The sequence below is a fragment of the Lontra canadensis genome, unplaced genomic scaffold (assembly GCF_010015895.1).
Source record: "Lontra canadensis isolate GAN:19392208 unplaced genomic scaffold, GSC_riverotter_1.0 scaffold2, whole genome shotgun sequence".
Taxonomy (NCBI): domain Eukaryota; kingdom Metazoa; phylum Chordata; class Mammalia; order Carnivora; family Mustelidae; genus Lontra; species Lontra canadensis.
The window spans coordinates 33,176,635-33,195,892 of NW_022630996.1; the positions used below are offsets into that span (position 1 = coordinate 33,176,635).

A 19,258-nucleotide genomic window follows, 5' to 3' on the forward strand; every position below is an offset into this window, starting at 1 on the left:
GCGATGGATGGGGTTTTTATACTTGCTCAACGTGCACTCGGACTGTGTCAATACAGGGTTTGTGTCTGAGGCTGTGAGAGGCGGCAGGGCCTGTGGCTGGGGCTCTGGGCAGTGGACACAGTGAAGGTCGTCCTAGCCCTGCCTGGCAGGGGCTTATGAATATGGGCAGATTGTTTTGTTATAGGCAATACAAAACTTAATTTTTTGACTCACTTTTCCCTTCGATCTTTGCAGAAGCCAACAAGCGGATTATAGTAACAGCCTACTAATGAGGTGATTATTTCAGTCTAGAAGGACTCAGTCTCGCATCCCAGCCAATTATAATTTTGTCAGTATAAAGTGCACTGTGTCTAGTGTATTGTCTGGCATATAATGAATGTTCCAAATATTGACTGAATGAAGAAATATCCAGAAGATGTTTTAAATGGCCTTACCTTTAAAGGCATCCTTCAGCTTGGATTTTGACAGTCTTTGATTGGATCTGATCACAGATTATCTCAGGAAGGTTACTTATATCATTCCAGAGCAGATGATTTAAGAGGGAGAAAAATAAAAGGTTGAGACTTAATGTACACTTTGGGTTTCATAAAGCAAATAATATAGGATTCTAGATGGCTTTCGACATTTTCAAAATTAGGGTACCATGGCAACTCTACTTCTTATTTATGCTCTCAGCACTATTATATGATTATGATCTATACTTTTTTGCCCCCAGTTGGATTTTATTATCTGGCTGAAGAATACGGCAAGAGTTGTATGGCATTGTGCGGGGTCCAAAAGACTCATTAAAATAAATGATAAAGGTCACATCAGAATTAGTTGAGCTTGAGTGTGGATGTGAGAAAGGGTAAAATTTTAGGATTGTCGTCAAAAAAGGTGTCATCAGTCCAGCTCATCATGGTCATTTTAACTGCTCTCTGAGGTAGTTTTTGTGAGGCTCTAGAAGTAACCCACGCAGATAGAGAAGCCCACCCGGGAGTTTTATCCACATTTGTGTCAGCTAACAGATGTTTGTCCTTTTTCATGTGCTGCTTGAGAGAGGGTGTGAGCTGAATTTTAAAATATGTCTGGGACTCCTTGGTGCAGACTCGATATAGTTAGAATTAGTTTGGCTACAACCAACAGAGCCAACAGTTTCAAAGAGGAGTTGGCCTCTCCTACCCACATGGGCAGTTCTGGGCTGCCATGATGCCCCAGTGTCATGGGCCCAGACCCCTTCTGTCTTGTTGCTTTGCCTTCTCCATCTGTGTGGTTGAGGACCGTTGCTCGGGCTTTACTTGGGAGCTCCCTGGAAATGCCGAGTCTCAAACCCTACCCCATACCTCCTGACCCAGAATTTGCATGTTAGCTAGATCCCCGGGAAATCCTGTGTGTAGGTAAGTTTGGGAAGTGCTGAGCTGGATACTTGGTGCTCGAGTCCGAGCCTCCTCAGAATCACCTGGGGCACTTGTGTAAATGTTCTTGGGGACCCTCTGCCAAGAGATGCTCAGTCAGCGGTTTAGTAAATTACTTCCTTTTCATTCTGCCCGGGGCCCTGGGGTTTGGGAACCACTGCTGTAAGACAGCAGCTCCTGATAGACATTCTTCGGGGTTTGTGGAGTCCGTGTCCGTTCTTGCCTTTGGCGATGGCCTTTGTTCTGTGTTTTTTGTTCTGTCTTGATACTTTTTAAAAAAAACTATCTTTTATATTTTAGAACAATTTTAGATTTACAGAAAAATTGCAAAGGTTATATGGAGCATTTCCATACACCCTTCAGTCAGTTTTCCCTAATGTTTACGTCTTAATATATTAAGATACATATTATCATCCATTTAGGATTCCTTTCCCCAAACTAAGAAATTAACAATGGCACGAGACTGGTAACTAAACTTCCAACTTTATTGGGATGTCAGCAGTTTTTCCGCTAATGTCTTTTTCTGTTCCAGGATCTAATCCAGGAATGCCAGCCGCATTGTAATATAGTCGTCACGGTTCCTCGGTCTCTTCCAGCCCTTGAGAGCTTCTCAGTCTTTCCCTGTTATTTCATGGCCTGATAATTTTGAGGAGTAACTTTATTTCAATACAATTTCAAATGGAGAAACGGCAAAGAGCCTCTGACTGCCTTTTATCCAGATTCTTTAATTATTAATGTTTTGCTTCATATGCTTTATGGTTTTCTCTCTCTTTAATATATATCTTTTTTCTGAACCATCCAAGGGTGATTTGGAGACATCACCCCCCTTTACCCCTGAATACTCAGTGTGTCTTTCCTAAGAAGAAAATCATTCTCTTTTATATAACCATCTTCTCTTTATAAAAGCGAGGAAATTGAACCTTTGTTCAAAACTATCATCTAACTCTGCGTCCGTCCGTAGCCCATAATCAGGAATTGTCACTTGCCCCAGTAATGTCCTTTATAGGTAATTTCCCTATAGGTGTTTTCCCTCTGGGATCATGTATTATTATGTTTATTGCCGTTTCCCTTTGGTTCCCATTGATCTGGAATATTTCCTTAGTCTTTCTTTGTCTTTTGTGACCTTGATAATTTTGTAGAGTACAGGACAGCTTTGTGGGATGTCCTTCAGTTTCAGTTTCTCTGGGGCTTTCCCCCCAGGTTTTGCATTTTGGGGTGAATTGCCAGAGAGATGACAAGTGTCCTTCTCAGGGGTCTTGTATCAGAAGGTACATGATGATTCCTTGTGTCATTCATGGTGATGATTCTGGTTTTAGAAATGCAGATACTGAGATTCTTGGAAGTTCAGTGATTTGCCAGTCCATGAGACCAGGACACAAACCCAGACCTCCCTTACTCTCAAGACTGAACTTCTAAACAGTTGGCTAAATTGTGGGCCTCCTGGCATTGCCTCACACAAAGAGTTAGAATCCCAGCCCTTGATGGCCCTGCAGCTGCTGGAGTTGGAGGAAGAGCCTAGCGGCAGTATTGGTATCATGTGGTCGGTCTGTCTTTCTTTCTTTCTTTCTCTCTCTCTCTCTCTCTCTTTCTTTCTTTCTTTCTTTTTTTTTAAAGATTTTATTTATTTGGGGTGCCTGGGTGGCTCAGTGGGTTAAGCCTCTGCCTTCAGCTCAGGTCATGATCCCCGGATCCTGGGATTGAGCCCCGCATCGGGCTCTCTGCTCAGGAGGGAGCCTGCTCCCCGCACCCCTCCCCCACTGCCTGTCTTTCTGCCTACTTGTGATCTCTCTCTCTCTCTCTGTCAAATAAGTAAATAAAATCTTTAAAAAAAGATTTTATTTATTTATTTGACATCGATCACAAGTAGGCAGAGAGAGAGGAAGGGAAGCAGGCTCCCCGCTGAGCAGAGAGCCCGATGCGGGGCTCGATCCCAGGACCCCGGGATCATGACCTGAGCCGAAGGCAGAGGCCCCAATCCACTGAGCCACCCAGGTGCCCCTCAGGTGGTTTCTTGATCACATCAGAACTTGGCACAAGAATTAGAAACATATTTGCACATGTAGTGAGGACTTAAGCAATGATTGTCACTTGGGTTTTCTTCTAATCTCCCATGTTCAGTGAGCGTCGCATACCCTGCCTCTTCCCCATGGCACGTTACCTTTGTTCAGAGAGCTCTTTGTTCCTTTTTACCCTGGGTGGCTACTGCTTCACTAAAAGGTTATTTCTGGGAGTTGGGTTAGGGATTGCTGTCTCGTGTTCTAGAGCCTTGAGTGGCCTTCCACTTGTCACCTGAGTTGTCGCTGAATGTTAACTTAAACCAGTGGTCTGACTCGACCTGGAATGTGCCCAAAAATCACCAGGGAGCTTGTGAAAACAGCCCAGTCCCAGCCTAGGTGCAGAGATGTTGGTGCCATTGGCCAGGGGCGGGGGCTCTTTATCTGCTTCATGATGAGCACTGAGTGAGTTTGATGGGGCAGGAGGTGGTGGTGGGGGGCTCCCACATGTCATGGGCCAGGGGCTCATGAGAAAGTCAGGAGTCTGAAAATGGCTCCTTCTCTGAGTGCTGTTTCTCTGGTGCCCAGAGAACAGTCCGTCCTTAATAAGTGGATATTTAATTAATGGATAACTGGGAGAGGGAGCTTCCTGGTGAGTGGGGATCATATCTGCTCAGCCTTGCTCTACCCATGCCCGTTTGGTTCAAGGGCATGTCTGCTCGCAGTAGACTGGTTTGTCTTCTTTGTAAATTGTGAGGAGACGTTTCTGTGTTTCCACTCAGCAGGAAAAGGCCCTGAGGGCTTTCTCCGAGTGGTTCTTGCGCTATCCTATGAGGCTGTCAAAGCAGGTGTCGGCCTTCTTACTGGCGGCTTCTGCTTTTTCGCTGCCTGTCGCTGGGCTTTCACCCTCAGGACCCACTTGAGGCTGCTGTGGCTGGGTGTGGGGGCACACTGAGCCTGAAGGGCGCCCACCCACTCGTCTGGTTATCTCACTGCTTTCTGCCCAGCATAGTTCTCAGTCAAGAGCATGGAGCCCCTCACCGCTCCAACGAGAGGCGTCCTGCCGAGAGCCAGGGTGGCCTAACCGATGCCCTCCAGGCTCCAGGACTCCGAAACGGGGGTGGCCCCGTTTCTGTGAGAGCCTCACTCACCCTCTCGGAGCCTCAGTCTTTTCGTTTTGTAAAGCTGACGTCATCATTTTCCACTTTCATGATTGTTGTGAAGAGTAAAGGAAATGTGCGACAAGAATGTAGGACATCGCCTGGCTCAGGGTCATCACTCCGTAAAGGCAGCCCGCATTGCTGCTAGTGTAAGCACGTTCTCATTCGGTTAGAAAGTGAGGCCTGGGATGCGTGGGTAGCTCCATAGGTTGAGGGTCTGACTCTGGCTCAGGTCGTGGTCTTGGGGTCCTGAGATGGAGCCCCGTGTCTGGCTCAGCCCTGCTCAGCGGGGAGCCTGCTTCTCTCTCTCCCTGTGCAGCACCCCATGCTCATGTTCTCTCTTGTGCTCTCTCTCGAATAAATAAATAAAATCTTTAAAAAACAAAAAAAGAAAGGAAAAGAGACATGCTGGTTTTCCTTTTTACCTGCCTTCATCATGAACAGTTCCCTAACTTTCTCCTTCTTTCTTTGCCTAATGTTGTTAGTGTTTAGGAAGGAGACACAACTAAAGAACAAGCGGGAGGCGTCGCCTGGCAGTAAGGGGGAATGCTAACGGGACACGCAGCCAGTTTGTGCTGTGGAGTCTTCTCTGGCTCCCTAGCACTGCTCCGTGATAGCTGCTTCCCTGTCTTGGCTACTCACCAGCACTCTGGGCGGCAGCTGTTCTGCCCCTGCACATGCTCCCCAGGCCCCCGTTTCTCCTGCCCCTGCACGGCTTTCTTCCCAAGTTGCACACCGAGGCCGCAAAGCCTCCGCTCCTGTCTGTGCCTCGCAGCTCCTCTGCTGATGTGTTTGCCTCCCCGGAGCCCGCGACGCCTTTGTCTCCTGCCGTCCTCTTCCCCCTCACTGCCAGCAGAACAGGGAAAAGGTGTGTCCTGCTTTCTTCCCAGGGCGTTCAGTCTGCCCCAACCCCGTCTCTTCGGCTCTTTCTTCAATAAGCTTACTTTGGAAGACCCTTCTCTCGACCTAGCCATTCTCTTGCTAGCATGTGATTTATTTCTTGTCTTTCCATTCCGAGTTGATTTAAATGTTGCCAGTATATGCCACCCCCTGTGCGGCATCAGCGTCTACTTAATGTTAGGGTGAGTAACAACTTGCCTCTCCCCGGAGCTGCCCTCGGATGGCCGCAGTGCCTTCTGCTTCGTTAAATCAAGTGGTCTTTGCTCTGCCTTGGTTGGCCTCGCTCTCCTGGTTACACTTGGCAAAGCTGCTCCTTCTCATCTTCTTGAAACACCCCCTTCCCTTCATTAAGCTGAGATTCTCCCCCCTTGTCTGATTAGGTGTTGTGAGTTTCCTTCATGATTCCATGTCTCTCCTTTTGCCCAAATCTGTCTCAGCCTCAATGCGTAGCCCTCTGACACTGATACTGATCCTCTTGGTCTAGATTCCGTGTGCTCTCTGGGCTCTAAGTAGAACTTCCAGCTAAGTAATACCAGCTCTGTCACCAGCCTGTCCGGCTTGCAGGCCATCAGTCCTTCTCTGTTTGATGGATACATTATTCTCTATATAAACCCTCACTTGCCAATGGAACACAAGCAGGTGGTTGGTGAAACTGCCCAGACCTAAACCTGCAGAAATGTGGTCTCATAGGGGCTACCGACTTTTGGAAGTTACTTCATGGAGAAGACGGATGGATCGGATGTGTTGCTTCTATAGCCCCAGGTGTGTTTTCTCTGTCCTGTCTGTACAAGGAGATAGAGCCCTCTTGTACTGAGGAAAAGCTAGCACACGCCATCCTGGCGGGCAAGGGTCTGGATCATCTCTATTATCTGTGCACCAGACAGATGCTTGGGAAGACTGAGACCCGAGGTTTGGGCCCCAAAATGATGACGGGGAGAGATGCATGATCTTCAACTTCAGCTGGATCCTTCTCGAAGATCCTTCTCAGATGCTTCAGGGGTGAGGGCTGTATGCAGTGTGCTTCCATGCCCTCCACGTTCACTCCTGCAATAGCGGCTTGTATCGACCTGTGTTGGTTTTAGATATTTTGGGGAAAGATTCTGTTTGAGGAGAGTATCACAATTGAAAAAAAAAAAATCATGGAGGTGATTCTTGAGTGGTCCGGAGACTTGAGTCAGATTGTTTAACTTGACTCCATCTGTGCTCCATGATTTCTCTTCATATCATCCAGGGTTCAAGGTATGTGCAGGTGCTGTGTGAGATTTTCAAGTACCCTCTTGCTTTAGAGAAGCTGCCCCTTCAGAAGTGTGTTCCTGTGTGCTTAGGTACTGGTTCATCACCTGCGGTTTCTTTCTAACAGTCTCTCTAATCCCACCCCGCTGGGATTCCTCCTGCCCTTGTGTTCAGCTCTTCCTTTCTTTAAATCCTGGCTTTGGGAAGTGCTGCCCAGAGCGTCTTTCCTACTCAATCCTTCTTTTGTGTGATATCATGCAGTTCTTTCTCCATCCTTCTAATTGCTTACACCATTTCTTTTGCCTGTAGATGTTATTCAGTTAATATATTCGGCACAGAATGTTCCTTACATTTTTTTTTTTTTAATGTACGCATGTGATTTGAAGTAGATTATATGCTTCTGGTCAGCCTGTGTCTTAGGTACATTTGTAAGCTATGATCCCTCACATGGATTTCTGTTTCTGTGTGTGTCTGCTTTAGGTTTGAACTATGAGCAGTAAGGATGAGAGTAAAACATTGCTATTCTCCATCCTCTAAACAGAAGAATTATGGTAGCACCCCCCCTACCCGTATATGGTTGGGTATTTTATTTCCTTATGAGAAAACCTACATGATGTGCTTTTTTAGGCAAGCATGTACAGAATGACCACCTGCTTTTCCCCCTTCAACTGTCCTATTTCTGTAGTTTATTTAAGATGTAATCTAATATGGATAAATTTGATTTACCCAAGACCTTCCTAAAGCTCGTTAATTGCAGAAAGCACATTTACACTGTTGTGCTTGACGTTGGAATTCTGTGCATTCTGTCCGTAACAGTGACAGTAGCAGTAGTGACAATCACATGGGCCATTAGATCAGCACATACTGTGTGCCCTGCATGGACTCTTTCATGCCCTTACTACAGCCCACTAAGGCAGGCTGTAGACTCCCCATTTGTAATTTTTCACAAGTTCATCAATCTGCCTCAGGTCACACAGCTGGGAAGCTCCTGATTTGAATCCAATACCACATGATGCTAAAACCCAGGCAATTTTTACTAAACTGTAAATCTGTCTGGTAACTCTTCTTCTTCTTCTTTTTTTTTTAAATTTCATTTCAGCTTTATCAAGGTATATTGACATATACAATTATAAGATATTTAGAGTGTACATCACAGTGATCTGATGTACAAATATACTGTGGGAGTCTTCTCCCCCAGTGAGTTAATTAACACGTTCATCACTTCACATATTTGTCTTGTATGTGTGTGTGTGTGTGTGTGTGTGAGAGAGAGAGAGAGAGAGAGAGAGAGAGAACGTTCTAGTTCTACTCTTAGCAAATTTCAGTTATACAACACAGTGTCATCAACGGTACTCACCACGTTACACATTAGGCCTTACTCAGCTTACAGATGATCGTACTTTTTTACCAGCCTCTCCCTATTCCTCCACACACGCCCCTCACCCAGCCCCTGACAACCACTTTTCTTTTTTTTTTTTTTTTTTTCAAGATTTTATTTATTTATTCGACAGAGAGATATCACAAGTAGACAGAGAGAGAGAGAGAGAGAGAGAGGGAAGCAGGCTCCCTGCTGAGCAGAGAGCCCGATGTGGGACTCGATCCCAGGACCCTGAGATCATGACCTGAGCCGAAGGCAGCGGCTTAACCCACTGAGCCACCCAGGCGCCCGACAACCACTTTTCTATTCTCTGTTTCTGTAAGTGTGATTTTTAAAAAATTCCATCTGTAAGTGACACTGTGTGTAGCATTTGTCTTCGTCTGACTTCTTTCACTTGCCTGGCCATTTCTTTTCAGATTCTCCATCTCTTCTGCCCCCTCCCCAGCTGGCCCCACCAACAGCAGCCTGATTCGAGCAGACACATGCACCATTGCCAGTTTGCTTGTTCTGTCCGCTAAGGGTGGGATCTCCAGGGACGCATTCTGTTGTGAAAGCAAAGATGGTATTTTTTTTTTTTTTAAATTAGGGAAAATGTGGCAAGTGGCCTGGGTCACTACAGAAGGAGCCCACCTCCTTCTGTGAGACGTCCTTTTGAGGCCAGGCACTGCTTACAAGCATGGACTGGCGATAGACTCACATGGACTCAAAGTCTGGGCTGTCGCTTAAGAGCTGTGTGACTGGGGACAGGCCTCCTGCTTTGTAAGGAAGAATTGGCAATATTCGTACTTCCTTCCTGGCATTGTGGGGATTCAGTGAGATAATCACTCAGCACTCTCCCTAATAATTGTAACCATTAGGAGTCAATTATGAATTTTTCTGAGTGGTACATAGAAGATTGCAAGCTTTACGCGTTTCACACAAGATTGGAAACAATAATACAAATGTCCCCTTGAGTGCATTAAAGTCAGTTCTGTAGCCTGAAAACCCATAATTCCCATGACATTTAAATGTGGACAGCCTGGTGCACTAAAATGACAGCTGAGCTCTAAATAAGAAGTTTTGAATTCGGAACTTTAAGATCGCATGGCACACAGAATGCACAAGAGGAACGTACTTAATACCACTGAACCGTACGTTTAAAAATGGTTAAAAATGGAAATTCTATGTTATGTGTAGTTTACCACAATAAACAATTTTACAATTCCGTAGAATCAGGAAAATGAGACTGAATTTCTGGAATGGGAGGTTCCAACCTTGCATGGCAAAAATTAAAAGTCCTGTGATTTTCCTAGATGGAAATCCTAGAGGATTTCCAGCCTCAGCACCACTGACATTTTGGACCAGAGGATTCTCAGTTGTGATGGCCGTCCCGTGCATTGTAGGCTTCAAGCAGTATCTTGGCCTTTACCCAGCAGGTGCCAGTAGCACTCCCTCCCCCACTTGGAGCAGCCAAAAATGTCTCTAGACGTTGCCAAATGTCCCCAGGGCAACAGACAAATTTCTCTCTTGCGAATGGACTGAATTAGTAGTTCCCAAGCTTGGTTCTGCACTGGAATCGCGTGTGAAATATACTGAACATACGGAGAGGATTGTTTGTAGGTACAGTTGGAGGCCCAGGGGTTCCTTTTCTTATCCAGCTCCCTGGTGATGCTGGTGCTCTGGGACCCAGATTTGGAAGTCACTGTTGTGAGACCTTCTGGATTTCTTTCTTTCTTCCTCTCTTTCTTAAAGATTTTATTTATTTATTTATTTGTTAGAGAGAGAGAGAGAGAGAAAGAGAGAGAGTGAGTGCACAAATAGGCAGAGCGGCTGGCTGAGGCAGAGAGAGAAGCAGGCTTCCTGCTGAGCAAGGAGCCCGATGCAGGACTCGATCCCAAGACCCCGGGATCATGACCTGAGCCAAAGACAGCAGCCTAACTGACTGAGCCACCCAAGCATCCCTGGCCTTCTGGATTTCTGATGCTCTGTGCTGGTGACACCTCTGGTTCCCACAGTAGCCTTCAGCAGGTACCTCACACCTTGAACCGTAGAATGGTCCTTCTAATTCTTCGCCTCTCCTCGCTCTCAGAGTCCAAACAGCACCTGCAAGAGCTCCTTCCATTCCACACGACAAAGATGCACCAAAGCCCAGGTGATGCTGTGCTAGTGCTTTCTGTGACGTCATCCTAAGGTAGGATGACATTGTGATGGGAATGGTCATCCCTCATCTGATTTTTGAACCTGTCGGCTTTGGCATTATAGCAGTTATTTCTTAAACTTCCTTTAAAATGGAGTGACCAGGCTACTTCCCTTTCTGGTTTTAGCTCTTTCTCTACGTGACGGAGTCTATCTAACCTCATAAAATAGAGTTTGCCATGCTTTGGAAGAGGAAAGACAGCAAACATATTTCTCCCGTCAACCAAGAGCTCAGTTTAATTGAGCAAGAATGAACTCTAGCATTCCACTTTTCTTTCTGAGAATGAATTGCGGATTTTAGTTTGGTTTCTAGGTGGATTTCCGCAGGGAAATCTTTCTGCAACGGGGTGGCTGTGGTGAGAGGAAACATAACTTTCCTTGTTCCCACTGTGCATTCTTAATATATTATTACATTTTATTAATTGACTTTATTAAGATTTATTTTTGTCCTTTCATCAAAGCCATCCATAGTCAAAACACAACCAAATGGCTTTGAGATAAGATGTATCCATTTTCAAAATGGTTGTGGGAGCGTCTGGATGGCTCCAGCGCTTAAGCGTCCCAACTCTTTCTTTCTTTTTTTTTTTTTTTTAAAGATTTTATTTATTTATTTGACAGAGAGATCACAAGTAGGCAGAGAGGCAGGCAGGGGGTTGGGGGAAGTAGGCTCCCCACTGAGCAGAGCACCCAATGTGGGGCTTGATCCCAGGACCCTGGGATCATGACCTGAGTCGAAGGCAGAGGCTTAACCCACTGAGCCACCCAGGCGCCCCTTGACTCCTTTTTTTTTTTTTTTAAAGAGATTTTATGTATTTATTTGAGAGAAAGGCAGAGAGAGAGAGAGTGCACGAGGAGTGGGGGACAGAGGGGAAGTAGACTCCCTGCTGAGCAGGGACCCGCCCCCCACCCCAAGTGGGGCTCGATCCCAGGACCCCAGGATCACTAGCTGAACTGTGGCAGTTGCTTCACTAACTGAGCCACCAAGGCGTCCTAAGTGTCCAGCTCTTGACTGGGGCGCAGCTAATGATCTCAGGGTCACCAGATTGAGGCCAGCCTAGGACCCACCATAGGCCGAGCTGGGCATGGAGCCTAGTTGAGGTTCTCTCTCTCTTTCCATTTGCTCCTCTCCCCTCTAAAATAAACAAACAAACCCAAAAACCAGAGTTGTTGTGGCTGGGTCATTGCTCTGGGACAAGTTTGTGGTGATCTGTTTGGGTTCGTAGGTCTCATCACCGTAAGACCTGCTGATCATGTCCAACTCACTTCCTTCTTGACCTCCTGACCCATACAAACAACTGACTATCAGCGCATTTGCCTTGCCCATCTGTATGTCCCTTGCTCCACAAACTGAGTATATTCTCAACTGTCCTTATTGTTCCTTCTCCTCCAAAACCTGTGTAGTTTTGCTTCAGAAGCTTCATGTTTTCCTCTTCCCAGTGGTAGATGTGAATATGCATTCAGTTTGCTGAAGCTGAAACTGTGTGTCCTCCTGGGCCTTACTCTCTCCCTTAGCTTTGCTGTCTAATCAGTTACCTCTGAGAACTTGCCGCCTCTAGTTCCTCTTCCTTGCACCTGCTGCTGAGGCTCTGGCCGGGCCTGTTCTCTCTGGGTCATGTGGAGGAAGAGAGAGACCAACAAGGGAGGACTTATGCATTAGTGTGGCAGCTATGCCCCAAAGGCAGAACTCTGAAAAAGAGAGGGCAATGTCTACACAAGCAGGAGATTGTGAGTACAAAGTAGGCAGATGTACATTGAGGACTATATGGATGTGGGAAAGAAATAACTAGAAATCTTAGAAATGGAAAATACACATATGGTAAGTGAAATATTAAAAAACACTACAAAAGATAAATACAAATAATAAAATGCATTGACAAAGTAGCTCTAGAGTAGATTTGGCTAAAGAGAGAATTGATAACTTGGAGGATGACAATGAGCACTTCAGCCAGGACATAACCCAAAAGATGAAAGAATGAAAAATATGAACGCAAAGTTGTGTTAAAAGGGTACATTAAGGGATTTCGGCCTATGTCTAATGGGTAGTCCTGTTAATAAAGAACGGACTGAATGGTGGAGAGGCAATACTTGAGCAGACCTTGGCTAATATCCTACCTCTCTGGAACTGAAGTGAAATTCCACAGTGGGAGAGAACAGGGGCTCTGGTTTTGGCTGGTTGGATGAGAAGAGGCTCTGCTATGAGTAGCTAAATGGACTTAATACTTTGTCCAGGAGCCACAGGGGAAGGAAAGGTTTATCAGCAGGGGATCGACACAGTATGATTTGTACTTTTAGAAGATTTCTCTGCTGAAATCTACCTAGAAGGCAGCCTACAATCTGCAATTCATTTTCAGAAGGAAAAGCAGAATGCTAGAGTTCATTTTTGCCCAGTTTACACTGAAATCTCAGCTGAGGGGAGAAATATGTTTGCTGTCTTTCTCTTTATGTTTTGTGAGAGAGAAAATGAAATAAGAGACATTAATTAGGCAGTCCTTGCAATATCCAGGCAAGAAGTGATATGCCGTAGCTTACGGTAGTGATGGGAGACAGAAGTGAGACACATGTCTCATCAAGATGTATAAGAAGATTAAATTAACAGGAAACTGATGATTGATTATATGTGATAGGGGGTTAAGGGAGAGGGGATATGCTGATGATTTCAAGATTTCTTGTGGGAATAGCTGGGCAAATGGTGGTGACAGCTATCATGATAGAAAACACTAGCAGAGGGATATTTAAGTGGACTCACAGTCCAGAACTTGACAAATGGATTCAGGAGAATAAGGCAGGTATCTGTATAGTTGTAAGTCTTTTCATATTTTCTTTGGGTTTTAGTACAGGCCAATTTGTACACCGATCTGTTCTCTTGGCCATCAGGGCAGTCACCTATCATTAGAAAATGCACGTTTGATTATGTCACTTTCCTGCTTAAAAACTCATGATAGATCCAAATTGCTTAGGCATCTTTTGCCTCTGGCTTGCTTCTTGGTTCCCTCTCTCCCATTCGTGCATATGATGACATTGTCAGCTCCTCTGTATGCCACACAAACATCCATTAAGCCATGCCTTTGCATTTACTATACCTTCAACCAGAAGTGCCCTGAACATCTACTTTTAATTGCTTCTCTGTACCCTTGGGCAGAATAAAGAAGAAAGTTTAGAGAGTCACCCATGAGATTGACTGGGTAGGGCTGACAAATAATAGGAAGGGCAGGGAAGCTGTAATGTTGACTGAAAACTTGCTTTCTGGCAAACTAGAAGATGATTAAAAGTTGGAAATTGAGAAAGAGAGTTGTGGAGGAAAGGTTTGAGTTTGAGGTTATGGAAGGATACACACTCAAGTGAAAATGGCCTGAGGCAGAAGGGGACTACAGTGAAGTGAACACTGGGGGTGTGGATTTGAGCCTATGATAAGAAGGGGACCTGAGCACAGAGAATTCTACTGGATATCAAAAGTCTTAGTGTTGGGGCTCAGTGGGTTGTGTGTCCGACTCTTGGTTTCAGCTCAGGTTGTGATCTCCTGGCTTATGAGATTGAGCCCTGCATCGGGCTCTGCACTCATTGGAGAATCTGCTTGAGATTCTATCCCTCTGCCCCTTTCCCCAATCATGCACGCATGCACTCATGCTCTCTCTCTCTCTCAAACAAATAAATACACCTTAAAAAATAGGCTCAGTGTTGGGGTGCCTGGGTGGCTCAGTCAGTTAAGCGTGTGCCTTTGCCTCTGTCATGATCTTAGGGTCCTTGGGATCAAGCCCTGCATTGGGCTCCCTGCTCGGTGGGGAATCTTCTCCCTCTCCCTCTGCCCCTCCACCCTGCTCATGCCTCTCCTTCTCAAATAAGTAAATAAAAAACTAAAAGAAAAGTTCAGTGTTAACTTAGGATTTCATCATGGTGTGCGTGAGTAATGCATGATGAAGGGTCATCTACTGTTCTCACGGTAGTGCTAACACGTCGTGCCTTAACTCATATCTATTGTGAACTCACTATGTGCCAGGCTGTCCATAATTCCAGCACCGTTCCCTTTGGGGGTTAGCTCTGGGCACTTGGGCTTGTTGTTCACAGTTGCCGGGACTCCAGATGTGAGCCGGAGTTAAAGAGCAAGGCTTCTGGAATTATATAGGTCTGGTTCAAGTTCTGGCTTTGCTTCATATGCTTTGAAGTTTTGAGCAGCTACTTAATATCTCAAGATCCTCATACAGTTTTCTCTTTTATAAAATAGACTCGGTAATACCATCTTGTAGGAGAAATATGGGAGTCACTCAGTAAGTTGCTACTACTATTTTCTAAAAATTTTTAAAATTTTTAAAAATTAAAAATTTTTTTTTACTAACATATGATGTATTATTAGCTCCAGGGTTACAGGTCTGTGAATCACCAGGTTTACACACTTCACAGCACTCACCATAGCACATACCCTCCCCAATGTCCATAACCCCACCACCCTCTCCCTCCCCCTTCCCCCCAGCAACCAGTTGCTACTACTATTATCATCAGGGTCAGTAAGGCTGGCCAAGTGATGATAGATAAGAGAAGTCTGGGTAGGTGATATGTCAAAGGTAGGGGAGTTTTAGAAAGTGTGTGAGGTTGTAGCCCTTGTTTGCATATTCCGGACAGTTGCAGAAGAGCCTGTTTTATTATTCTTCAAGGCTGTGGTTCAGCCTTCGATTATCATTGTCCTGTTCCTGGGACATATATTTGAGAACTGGAAGCCCATGTCCTTCTACTGCTTGCTGGCAGATGTCTTAGCACATCCATTTCCATTCAAGAAAGAAGGATGAATTGGACTTAGTGCATCCACTCACCAAGAAGGAAGCCCACCACATGGCAAACAGAGTCAAGAAGTGAAAGGGGAGAAAACCTGAAAAACTAAACTCACTTCTTAAAACTCCCTTTACCACCAGTTCCTGTCAGTGTGCTTTTGACTGCTGTCCTATGTCCAATCTCGGTTGCTTTCCCGTTGGTAAACCTTCATAATCCTGTGTTTAAATTGAACCTGAACCTTACTTTGCCTTCAGAGCTTTATCTGGCTTTCTTGTGTCTTACCCACCTGGTCTGATAATACCCTATCCACAGGGGTTGACAGTCATTTCCATTTATCCTACTAAGCCTGTCTGCCTTTTAAGTTTTATTTATTTACTAAAGATTTTATTTGTTTATTTGATAGGAAAAGAGAGCATGCAAATGAGCACAAGCAGTGGGGGAGAAGCAGGCTCCCTGTGGAGCCTGATGTGAGCCTGGATCCCAGGAACCCGGGATCATGGCCTGAGCAAAAGGCAGACACTGAATTGACTGAGCCACCCAGGGGGCCCTGCCTTTTAGATTTTAAACCATGCACATAAATACTAATCACCTTTCACCTATGAACTTGACAGAGTAAGTAGCCTGTTTCCCATGAGTGAGGGTAGGCAGACCATCAGACCTGAGTTGGTTTGCAGTGTGAATCCCTCCTTTTCACATAGAGGAGGACACTCAGTTGCAAGTGTGTAGTAGAGTAAAGCGGTGTGCCAACCAGCGGAGAGTCATCTGGGCGTAATTCTTGGAGAGGACTGATATTAAATAAGGTTGAGGGGTGTATAGGAATGGAGAAATTGATTGTTGTTGCCGCTTGAGATATTGAAATTTGGGGAAAAATTTGTTTCTTGTATCTCTAGCAACATAGATATGAGGACAATATAAACTAGTCAAGGACTAGGAAGGAAAATCACAGTAGATAATGGATATGAGTCGTGCTTCATTTTTACATTGTTCATTTTTATGTTTTTGTCACTTTCGAAAATTGCAGTTTCCCTTCCAATTGAAGAGAAATACAGTGTCTGCTGGGAAGTGTATTAGAGTACCTAAAAGAGTAAAGTTTTTTACTTGTCTTTAACCCACTAACACACAAGAGTGCTAATTATTTATGTCTTTGCTCATCGACACAGTCCAATGATGTTTATGACACAAAGATTGTACTTTATATGGCCAAAACATAATATTTAATTAGTTTCATGAAGCTCGGAACAAGTCATTAAAAGGGAACCATTTTTTGAAACGAATCCTCATTTGTCAAGAAAAAGTTGGCATAGCCTGTCATCTTTCAGTCTTTAAAATTAACATGATACACAGGGTTTTACTACATTGGAGCTGTCGTTGTGAACCCCTTTGTCACTTCTGACAATTCCTGCGATCTTGTGTCAGTGACTCACATTGGAACTGTTGTCAAAATACTTGCTTTCCAAGAAACAGCTAAATTTGCCCCAGAAAAGTGTATGTGTGTGTGTGTGTGTGTGTGTGTGTTTGTGTTTGTCATTCTTCTTCAGATTATTTAGGCTGCTCTTAGGTAAATAGAGGAAGCACACACACCCCTCAGAGAGCATCAGATTCCGCCACACTAACGGTATATGACTCCGAAGCATGGAGAGTAGTTATAGGGCTCGTGAGGGGGAAGATAGAGCTGTTCTAAGATGACTGGTGTCATTGACACAATGTCAGGAAGCGCCTCTGGAATGAGGCTGGTTATCGTGTATTAAAGTTTCTCTAAATCCTATTGTAGGCTAAGTCGTAGTTAACATGCGTTTCCCTTCTCAGAGATGTCCTGACGTTTGAGAGCTGGGTTTCTTTTCTTTCTGGGCCAACATTACTCATCACTGCCGTGCAGAATATGTTCAATGGATTTCCGTTTATAAAGCAAAGTAGAATCCCAAGTGCTGTGCTGTATCGCCTCAAAGTGTCAGAATAAAGCATCTGTCACATTCTTTAAAGCATTGGAGAAAGGCGTTTTAAGAGTCTAGGACCAAAAAACTTTAAAGTCTTTGGGGAAAACAGTTTTGCAATTAAAGGACTGTAAGGCGACGGCCATATGGAAGGGCCGATGCGTGGCGGGGTCGGGGATTGCTTCTGCTTCCCTCTTGTGACGTTCCATCTTTAGCTCCTGCCTGAGCATCAGCGGCAGTCGGAAAGGGACCGGAAAAAAGGGAAAGGAGCTAAACGTCTGAAAAAAAGATGTGTTCTTAATCAAACGGTATGCGTTAATTGCATGCCATGCGGGCGTCTGGCAGCCACTTGCCTGGGAGGTGACCGAGATGTCTTGGAGGCGGTCTCGGCCTCCAAAGCAAGTAGAATCGAGTGGGCCGACGAAATGAAAATGAGCCAAAGAGGGAAGAACAGGAGGAGAGGAGAGCCAAAGGCAACAACGGGGCCGGAGTCTCTCAAAGGAAAAAGAGGAATTAGGTATTCGTCCATGTCCTTATGTAACCAGCTTTAAAAAAAAAAAAAAAAAAAAAAGTACCTGCAAAGTGCCTGAAGGGGATAAGAGAATTCAAAGGGCCTGTTCAACGTCCACCATGCAGACCTCTGTCCCAGGTGCTGTCGCAGAGCTTCCACCTGGGCTGTCTCAAGTCAGGCTCACGGCACTACAGGGTGCGAGGGACAGTTTTTATTTTGAGGAAAGAAGACGGAAACACGGAGGGAAGTCATAAGCCTCAGGTTACAAAACCCGGAGCTGCAGAAGTGGGGGGCTTAAGCCCAGGAAGTCATTTTCTAAATGACTCCGAATTGAGGCAAGATCTCCGAAAGCGGGGAGAGGATAAAAATTCAGCATTCTAAATGCTTTTCTGGGGTCTGTTAACTAAATGTCAACCCAGAAGGATTCCCGCCCCCCCATCCCACCTTGGGTTATTAAAAACATGTGAACTGAATGCAGCTTCAGTGAAGCCAGGCTTCGTTGGCGGGGTTGTCCGTTTTAGGACAAGTGTGTTCCTGAGAAGCAAATGTCAGAGGCGAGAACCGTGGCCCGCAGTCTAGAGGTGCTCACAGGCATGGGGTCACATGGGCTGGGGTGCTGCCAGCCTCCCCAGGCCACCATCAAGGCAGCAGCATGGGCACCATGGACTTGAGAGCCCCGAAGGGCGCACTGGGGCCATGTAAGCCTCCAGGCCAGGGTCTCGGCCAAAGGACAGCGACAGGTGGTAAATAGGAGCTGTCCATGTCAGGGGACATGGAAGAGGCAGAGCCACGGGGCTGTCTCCAGGGAATGAGATTCGAGGCAGGCTGGACTCTGCCCCCTCCGAAATAAACAAGCAGGGATTCCTGATGACGCCATCAAGGAGCCATGTGGCTTGGGTGGGAGAATCATTTTTTTTTAGAGATAAAAGGGAGCCAAGAGGAGGATCTGGTTTAGGAAGGAAGAAGATGAAGTGTTAAGCCTGAAGGGATGACGGGATCCACGTGGATCCATACGCAGGGTTGTTGGAAATGCTGCACCAGACCTTAGAAGCGGGGTCAGAGTGAGAGGCATGGATTCAGGAATTTATGATACTGGCATTTCATTAAAGGCAAGGGAGAGTTAATAATAAGGAAAGCAAAAGACCAACACCACTTTAAGGACCAGAGAGAAGAGAGTGTTGCCAGAGACGAAGATTAAAAATGAATTGCTAGGGAATTTGGCTATTCTCAAAAATCTAGCTGATTTTATGAAAAGTAGATAAATCTTTTTGTATAGGAAATTTGCTTTCTGGACTTACTGTTTTGGGCAAATGACGTTCAATAAAGGAATTCTTTTGGAGAATAAGAGTTAAAATTATAACGGAGGAATAAATCTTAAGAAACAAAAAAAGCTACCCCTTGACTATAACTTTTGGCACATTGTACTTTGCCAATCAGATTCATATGGAAATGCATACTTTGTTTGACAAATAAAAATGTTTCTGCCAACATTAAGATTTTCCCAGAATAATACAAAGTGGAAAAATACTTTTGTAGGCCGCAAGATGACCTCACCATTGCTAGGGGGAAGGAGGAAAAGAGCGTGGTGGTCTGAGGCCTTCTGTGATCCCGGCCATGCTAAATTCTGATAATTGTCTGATCCTCCAGGTTATCTTTAAATACATTCTTGACCTTCTTAGCTCAGCTCACTGCTGAGTCCAAGAGGATAGTTTTGACCTTCAAAACAAGAAGCTTAATACATTTAGTTCCTTTTTTTTTTTTTTTTTTTAAATTTAAGTGGGCTCCATACCCAACATGGGACTCAAACTCATGACCTTAAGA

The 19,258-nt window shown here is 45.1% G+C and overlaps 1 protein-coding gene across 9 annotated transcripts in view; it reads left to right on the plus strand.

Annotated features, from left to right (window-relative positions):
- Positions 1-19,258, plus strand: part of ELMO1 (engulfment and cell motility 1) — a 521,237-nt gene that overhangs the window by 97,668 nt on the left and 404,311 nt on the right. The window lies entirely within an intron of this gene.